Genomic DNA, 9,210 nt, shown 5'->3' with positions numbered 1-9,210 from the left:
CCTGATCAACAAGTTAGCATAAGTGTATATCGACTTTTTTTTGAGGGAAACAGCAGGACTCTGCTGTGGATTTTATTAATCACCAACAAATTTTACATCGTTCACAAGAGTGTTTAATAAAACACTAGGGGGTTCAAACTCCCAATTACAAGAACTCTTAAACTCAAAACTACTTTTTGCTAACTCATGAGCTATCTGATTTGCTTCCCTCGGACAAAAAACAAAACTGACTTTCCCTATAAGCAAAGACATGTCTATGCAGTCCGCAAAGATCGCCGTTGATTCATTCCACCAGATGGTTTCGCCCGTGCACGCCTGGATAGTCTCTGAAGAATCCGATTCTGCAATGATATTGTTACATCCCATCTTCAAGTCGATATACACTTGTATCAGTGAACCAATCAGGAGAGTTACATACTCAAAGGACAAAAGGAAAAATACCGTACCATGCGTCCTTCATCTTAGTATCACCATCAATAACAACATTTATGGTCTTACCGCCGTTCCCACTCTTGTTAAAGTGAAGGGCAGTTAGGAGCCCAATGATTGAGCTCACCACAGACGTGGCAAGCCCCTTTCTTCCTATCAATCTTCTTCTTGAAGTTGATTGAGTGTGAGACCTTGTTCTTGCTATCAAACTTTTCTTTGCCTTCGGATTTGTTCTCGTTCTTGAACTTGTGGGAATGGAAGTTTTTCTTCTGTACCACATTGACACTAGAATCTCCCTCAAATCCTCGAGCATGTGTGTCCTTTGCTCTCATATTTTCTTCCACATGAGGAGATCCAATGATATCCGAAACGCAAAACTCTTGTCTCTTATTTTAGAGAACTAGCAAAGTTTCTCCATGAATAAGAAAGCTTGGCAATAATGCTACCGGCCACAAACTTGTCCAACAAGGTACACTTAAACTGCTCAAATTCTTTGGCAAGTGATTGTATCTCATGAGCTTGCTCAACAACAAAACGCTCACTAGTCATCTTGTAGTCATAGTATTTTCTCCAAGAAATACAACTCAGTACCAGCATCCGAGGCCACAAATTTACCCTCAAGTCCATCCCTCCACTCTCATAGGCATCAAGAAATGCCTTCAAACCAACGACAACACCAACATATACCGCAGCCCATACCATAAGCCACGCTGAGACTGCCGTTACGCCATGCCGAGTCGGGGTTTTGCCCGCCTCATCCATCGGCGGCAGCCACAAAGGGAATAGCGATGACCGGAGACGTGTCTGGTGCCACAAAAGCACGTGAGTGGATAGTGATATGTCTAGTTAAACCTAGTGAGCCTGTACAAATTTGTTTTTTGAAAGTAATGACGCTTAAACAGAAAATATTATTACTAGTATTATTATTACTATTATTGGAAAACGGTATTTCCAAATGACGAGACTTTTCCTAGAAATAATTAGGAGAGTACACCACAACTAGCTTCTTTTAGAGATACACCACATCTAGCTAGCAATGACCACGCACACATTTGATCTTTAAAATGGGGTCGCCACTCTCTCTTTCCACATGTGTCTAGTTTTCTTCCCGATAAAGCCACATGCCCAGTTATCTGAGGTACCTCGAGAGACCAAATGCAATCGACGGCTCTCTTGTACATCTCCCGTATCCAGCCACGTCTCGCCGACCTGATCCGCCAGAAAGTCATGTATCCACCTGCCGTCGGCAAACCCAAGCATAATGACCATCATACATCATCAGTCACCAAAATATTTTCAGAAGGCGATCGAGCCAGTACTACCCATTCAGACACGAGGACATGCTTGTGGCACCACGTCATCCCGTGTTCTCCTCCATCCGTCTGTATTGCAGCTGCACAGCGGCCAGCATGCCCTCCTCGCTCGGCAACGCCGCTCTACCTAGCGTGCACGATGCGAAATCAGCTGATGCAGTTAACCCCATTCGCACGATGCGGTTCAACCTGATGGGTATCCGATAGAGATGCTCTTATATCGGTGGAAAAGCCTCACATGCGCGTATCCAGGAGGAGGTATACATATTAGGTGGAGCATTACTATGATATCCTGGCCCAGGGCTCAATAGGATTGATAGGTTACTCATATCAACAAGTTGGACTTCTTTTACGGAAGCTTATCAGTAAAGAACTCCGAGGTTAAGCGTGCTTGGCCCAGAGTAATTTGAGGATGGGTGATCGATCGGGAAGTAGTTCCCAGGTGTGCACGAGTGAGAACAAAGTTGCAGGAAAGACATGTGTTGGTTTGTGGGGCTAGTCTAGAGGTCCTAGTGAGCTGTCAGGGGTAATAGGCCTGGCCGGGGGTGGTCGGGGTGTTACATTTGATATCAGAGTCGACCTTCACGGTTACACGGGCATGTGCGGGTTTGGGCATGTGGCGCATGGCCGGTGTGGCCCGTCATGGCACATGGCATGGCACATGTGCCGGCACTAGACGCACAGACTTGTGCCAAGAGGGGATGTTCCTGACCAGGGGCTAATCGACCAGGGCATCGATCTTCTAAGGGGGAATGAGCGTGACATCCTGGCCCAGGGCTCAATAGGATTATAAGATACTCATATCAACAATTTGCAACTTCTTTTCCAGAAGCTCATCAGCAAAGAACTCCGAGGTTAAGCGTGTTTGGCCCGGAGTAATTTGAGGATGGGTGACGGGAAGAGTTCCCGGGTGCACACGAGTGAGAACAAAGTGCATATGAAAGACGTGTGTTGGTTTGTGGGGCTAGTCTAGAGGTCCTAATAAGCTGTCAGGTGTAACAGGTCCGGCCGGAGGTGGTCGGGGTGTTACAATTACTCCATACTAATACGTATGCAAGGGGTATTACATATTATGTCTAACATAGGATTCAAGGCAAGACAACCCAGTAAGGGAAACTTGTTACTGAGAACCATGGCATGCATACACACCCTCTAAAATTAAATGCTTATATACTAAATTGCAAAATTATCTCAAAAGAAAATATAAGAAAAATCTGAGTGTAGTACAAGACTATAACATGGAGCAAACCAGTGGAGTCCTCTATATGCAGTTTCTAGATTATTTAACGGTGCAAGGTCGAATTGCATTTACGATCTCAGTAAAAGGACAAGATATCTTGAGCATTCAATCAATCTGAGATGCACATGATCATAATTTTGCTGAGGAAGATATCCAACAAAATCGGTGTAAAGAGAAGTATTTCTACAGGAAGAAAAGTAGTGTCGTCCTTTGCAATTTCTATAGTAACACGATGCGATACCATCTAGATGAAGGACAAGATATCTTGAGCACTCAAGGCTCGTTACGAGCGTTTGTATTGCATTCAAATCGAGGGACAACTCTCGTATCCTGAAGATGTATATAAACATGGTGGAGGAAACATGTGGTGACAAACAAAAATATGTATCATCGTTGTTTCTTATTTCTCTTGGGCAGGGAACTAGATACGTAGATGTTAGGCTAGACATGCGAGGCACCAGGAAAGAGTTGAGCATATGTGACAATTGTGTCTGCTCCGTGGGTTTAGCTGATATACATGACATAGTGAAATACGCAGCAATGAGGCCATATGAAGCCTCAATTACCTTCTTATGGACGGTAGACCATGTGACCCAAGGTGGAAGCCATATTTGAAGCAGGGGCTGCCAGCCTGCTTTGCATCATCCGGCCTACCCGCTACAGCCAGATGAGGAAATACTACTAACCCAAGGTCAACGCGTGTATCGCTACTTGTCCTCACCAAGACGAGCTGGGAAAACCCCTCCAATCCCATAGGCATGAAGCCATTCTTCAGCACGACGACAAACTGTGTGTTCCCGCAAGATCGCGGCACAACCACATACGTCATCCATAAGCTTCATATGAAGAGATCGCGGATGAACCTATCACCGCCATTCTACCATCCCGTTTCAATGCTTTGCTCGGGTCATCCTTCAGCGGCAGCCACAAGTAAGGGCATGTAAAACGCAAAAAAAAAAAAAAAAAAAAAAAAAAACTAATTTGAGATGCTTAATGAGAGAGTGCGCCCAAGCACCTACTAAATTTATTCATCAACGCGAGCAAGTCTGCTGCAATGCTTCAGGCTATGGTTGACTCCTGCAGTAAGAAAAGACAAAAGAGCCGTTATTTCCATAATCACAGATGAGGCATCGAGGCCAAAATGCCAAATCAAGTACCCCTTCCCCTCCTTAAGCACCCAACGGTTGTGACATGGCAAAAAAAAAACCTGGTTTTTCTCTTTCGCACCTAACCTAAGCACCTGTGTTGTACATGGTCTAAAGGAATGGGATGACCTGGCACAAGTGTTATCTCTAGATCAACCCAGCGAGAGTGCTTCTACTAGGAGTATAACTTTTGGTTCCAAAAGTAAAGGCAGGTAAATAAAATTCATATTCCTACTTTGCCAGTAGTATTTTTTAGGAAAACATAATTCCTAAATGACGAGACGATTACACCAGGACTAGCTTTTTTTTTAAGAGTTACAACACAACTAGTTAGCAATAAGCATGGGCACATTTGATCTTTGCAATGCAGCGTCGCCACACCACCTATCCCGGTATCCCCCATCTAGAGACCAGATGCACTCCACAGCTCTCTCGTACATCGCCTGTCTCTGCGCCTCCATCCGCGGCTCGCCGACCTGCGCCGCCAACCAGTTCATGTGCTCCACCTGCCGCCGGCAAACCCAAGCACAATCACCATCATACATGATTATGATTCACCAAAATGTTTTAGAAGCCGATCGAGCCGCTACTAACCCATTCAGGCATGAGGACGTGTGTGTGGCGCAGGGGTTTCCCACTCTCCTCCATCTGTCGATAATGCTCTTGCACGGCGGCTAGCATGCCCTCCTCGCTCGGCAGCGCCGCTCTCCCTGAGAGAGTGCGCACCACCCACTTGGACTCGAGCTCGAAAGACTGGAAGATGATGGTCTGCTCGGAGGAGCACCAGACTGCGTCAGCTTGATTGGCTGCCTCCGCGCTCTATGAAGCTCTGAACTTTGTGATGGCGTGGCAAGTTCGGGGCCGTACCTTGGAAGGCAGTCCGACAAAGGAGAGATTGGGCGCGTATTTTAAGGGGAAGACGTGCTTGTACAGAGGCCCAACACTGTTGCCCTCATCGAAGGTCCAAGAACGGGAAGTGGTAGTGGTACCCTGTGCAGTAGAGGATCTTGTGTGCTATCACCGCTGCACCTAACGCACTTGGCCATCATCTTGGATGCACTCCACCTGATCATCAAATCAGCTACAGATCAATATGAACGGGAAGAAGAGAATCCACCTGACATGATCAACAAGTTAACATAGGTGTATATCGACTTGAAAATACAGAGATTGGTTAAGGAGCAGGAAAGTTCAGAATTCTGAATCTTGGCGTGCGTCCAACAAATTGTCCATACTTGGAAATTACTACACTATTGGACTAAAAACCATCTTAAGATCATCTCGACATAAAAGCGATGCGCTGACGAGATTCTTATTGATGGAAGGAACATGCTGCACATTCTTCAGATGGATGGTCTTCCCGAAAGTGAACTTCAGATTTACCGTACCAACACCATGAGAAGCACATGAGCCATTTCCCATCAGCATAGAGAAAGTTCTTGGGACCTGATAAGAAGAGAAAATGTAAACATCACAACATAAATGTGTATTGACACTTGTATCAATGAACCAATCAGGAGAGTTACATACTCAAAGGACAAAAGGAAAAATACCGTACCATGCGTCCTTCATCTTAGTATCACCATCAATAACAATATTTGTGGTCTTGTCGTCATTCCACTCTTGTTAAAGTGAATCGGTCAGTTAGGAGCCTAATGATTGAGCTCACCACAGACGTGGCAAGTCCCTTTCTTCCTATCAGTCTTCTTTTTGAAGTTGGTTGAGTGTGAGACCTTGTTCTTGCTATCAAACTTTTTTTTGCCTTCAGATTTGTTCTTGTTCTTGAACTTGTGGGAATGGATGTTTTTCTTATGTACAACATTGTCACTAGAATCTCCCTCAAATCCTCGAGCATGTGTGTTCTTTGCTCTCACATTTTCTTCCACATGAAGAGACCCAATGATATCTGCGCAAAACTATTGTTTCTTATGTTTTAGAGAACTAGCAAAGTTCCTCCATGAATAAGGAAGCTTGGAAATAAGGTCACCGGCCACAAACTTGTCCAGCAAGGTACACTTAAACTGCTCAAATTCTTTGGCAAGTGATTGTATCTCATGAGCTTGCTCAACAACAAAACGCTCGCTAGTCATCTTGTAGTCATAGTATTTTCTCCAAGAAATACAACTCAGTACCAGCATCCGAGACCACAAATTTACCCTCAAGTCCATCCCTCCACTCTCATAGGCATCAAGACATGCCTTCAAACCAACGACAACACTAACATATACCGCAACCCCAGACCATAAGCCACGCTGAAACTGCCGTTCCGCCATGTCGAGTCGGGGTTTTGCCCGCCTCATCCTTCGGCGGCAGCCACAAAGGGAATAGCGATGACCGGAGACGTGTATGGTGCCGCAGAAGCACGTGAGTGGATAGTGATATGTCTAGTTAAACCTGTGAGCCTGTACAAATTTGTTTTTTGAAAGTAGTGATGCTTAAACAGAAAATATTATTACTAGTATTATTATTACTATTATTGGAAAACAGCATTTCCAAATGACGAGACTTTTCATGGAAATAATTAGGAGAGTACACCACAACTAGCTTCTTTTTAGAGATACACCACAACTAGCTAGCAATGACCACGCACACATTTGATCTTTAAAATGGGGTCGCCTCTCTCTCTTTCCACATGTGTCTAGTTTTTTTCCCCGATAAAGCCACCTGCCCAGTTATCTGAGGTACCTAGACAGACCAAATGCAATCGACGGCTCTCTTGTACATCTCCCGTATCCAACCACGTCTCGCTGACCTGCTCCGCCAGAAAGTTCATGTATCCACCTGCCGTCGGCAAACCCAAGCATAATGACCATCATAAATCATCAGTCACCAAAATATTTTCAGAAGACGATCGAGCCGGTACTAACCCATTCAGACACGAGGACATGTTTGTGGCACCACGTCATCTTGTTCTCCTCCATCCGCCTGTATTGCAGCTGCACAGCGGCCAACATGCCCTCCTCACTCGGCAAAACCGCTCTACCTAGCGCACACGATGCAAAATCAGCAGATGGAGTTAACCCCATTCGCACGATGCGGTTCAACCTGATGGGTATCCGACAGAGATGCTCTTATATTGGTGGAAAAGCCCCACATGCGCATATACAGGAGGAGGTATACATATTAGGTGGAGCATAACTATGATATCCTGGCCCAGGGCTCAATAGGATTGATAGGTTACTCATATCAACAAGTTGGACTTCTTTTACGGAAGCTCATCAGCAAAGAACTCCGAGGTTAAGCGTGCTTGGCCCGGAGTAATTTGAGGATGGGTGACCGATCTGGAAGTAGTTCCTGGAGTGAGGACAAAGTACGCAGGAAAGACATGTGTTGGTTTGTGGGGCTAGTCTAGAGGTCCTAGTGAGATGTCAGGGGTAATAGGCCTGGTCGGGGGTGGTCGGGGTGTTACATTTGGTATCAGAGCCGACCTTCGCGGTTACACGGGCTTGTGCGGGTCAGGTGTTTGGGCATGTGGCGCATGGCTGGTGTGGCCCATGATGGCACACGGCATGGCACATGTGCCGGCACTGGATGCACGGACGTGTTCCAAGAGGGGATGTTCCTGACCTGGGGCTGATCGACCAGGGCATCGATCTTCTATTGGGGAATGAGTGTGACATCCTAGCCCAGGGCTCAATAGGATTATAGCATACTCATATCAACAATTTGCAACTTCTTTTCCGGAAGCTCATCAGCAAAGAACTCCGAGGTTAAGCGTGCTTGGCCCGGAGTAATTTGAGGATGGGTGACGCGAAGTAGTTCCCAGGTGCACGAGTGAGGATAAAGTGCGTATGAAAGACATATGTTGGTTTGTGGGGCTAGTTTAGAGGTCCTAATGAGCTGTCAGGGGTAACAGGCCCGGCCGTAGGTGGTCGGGGTGTTACAATTACTCCATACTAATACTTATGCAAGGGGTATTACATATTATGTCTAACATAGGATTCAAGGCAAGACAACCGAGTAAGAGAAACTTGTTACTGAGAACCATGGCATGCATACACACCCTCTAAATTTAAATGCTTATATACTAAATTGCAAAATTATCTCAAAAGAAAATATAAGAAAAAGCTGAGTGTAGTACAAGACTATAATATGGAGGAAACCAATGGAGTCCTGTGATGGGGTTTCTAGATTATTTAACGGTGCAAGGTCGAATTGCATTTACGATCTCAGTAAAAGGACAAGATATCTTGAGCATTCAATCAATCTGAGATGCACATGAGATCATAATTTTGCTGAGGAAGATATCCAACAAAATCGGTGTAAAGAGAAGTATTTCTACAGGAAGCAAAGTAGTGCCGTCCTTTGCAGTTTCTAAGTAACAGGATGCAATACCATATAGATGAAGGACAAGATATCTTGAGCACTCAAGGCTCGTTACGAGTGTTTGTATTGCATTCAAATCGAGGGATAACTCTCGTATCCTAAGATGTATATAAACATGGTGAAGGAAACATGTGGTGACAAACAAAAATATGTATCATCGCCGTTTCTTATTTCTCTTGGGCAGGGAACTAGATGCGTAGATGTTAGGCTAGACATGCGAGGCACCAGGAAAGAGTTGAGCATATGTGACAATTGTGTCTGCTCCGTGGGTTTAGTTGATATACAAGGCATAGTGAAATACGCAGCAATGAGGCCATATTGAGCCTCAGTTCCCTCATATGGACGGTAGACCATGTGACCCAAGGTGGAAGCCATATTGGAAGCAAGGTGTCAGGAACTCTACCCTGTCGTCACACGGATGTTAGCTTCGTCAGTTATCCAACGGCCCCAGACTCTCCAGGCAGATCCAACGGTCACAAGTGGCTCGCTCTAAATTCAAATGTTGTTTCCTGCTAAGTATTCTTAAGGACTGTAATAACGAGATTCCTAAATAATACGTGGTCCCTGTCCTTGTTGTATAAAAGGGTGGGAGAGGGAGGCTGGGTGGCACGCATAATGAAACCCTAAATTTATCCTTTGCCATGTCTTTACTTTTTCCTATTTAGCTACTTAGATCTGAGCCACCGGAGCTCCACCTTCTTCCCCCTCTCCGGCCGGCGACGTTGAGACCCCTGGGTCCTAACAATGTGGTATCAGA

General features: G+C 45.3%; 1 pseudogene; it reads right to left on the bottom strand.

Moving 5' to 3' along the window:
• Positions 1-4,244: 4,244 nt before the first annotated feature.
• On the bottom strand, positions 4,245-7,153 carry LOC124647749 (annotated as a pseudogene).
• Between the last annotated feature and the right edge of the window lie 2,057 nt (positions 7,154-9,210).

This window comes from Lolium rigidum, chromosome 4 (genome assembly GCF_022539505.1).
Source record: "Lolium rigidum isolate FL_2022 chromosome 4, APGP_CSIRO_Lrig_0.1, whole genome shotgun sequence".
Taxonomy (NCBI): Eukaryota; Viridiplantae; Streptophyta; class Magnoliopsida; order Poales; family Poaceae; genus Lolium; species Lolium rigidum.
This window is presented reverse-complemented; position numbering and strand designations above follow the sequence as displayed.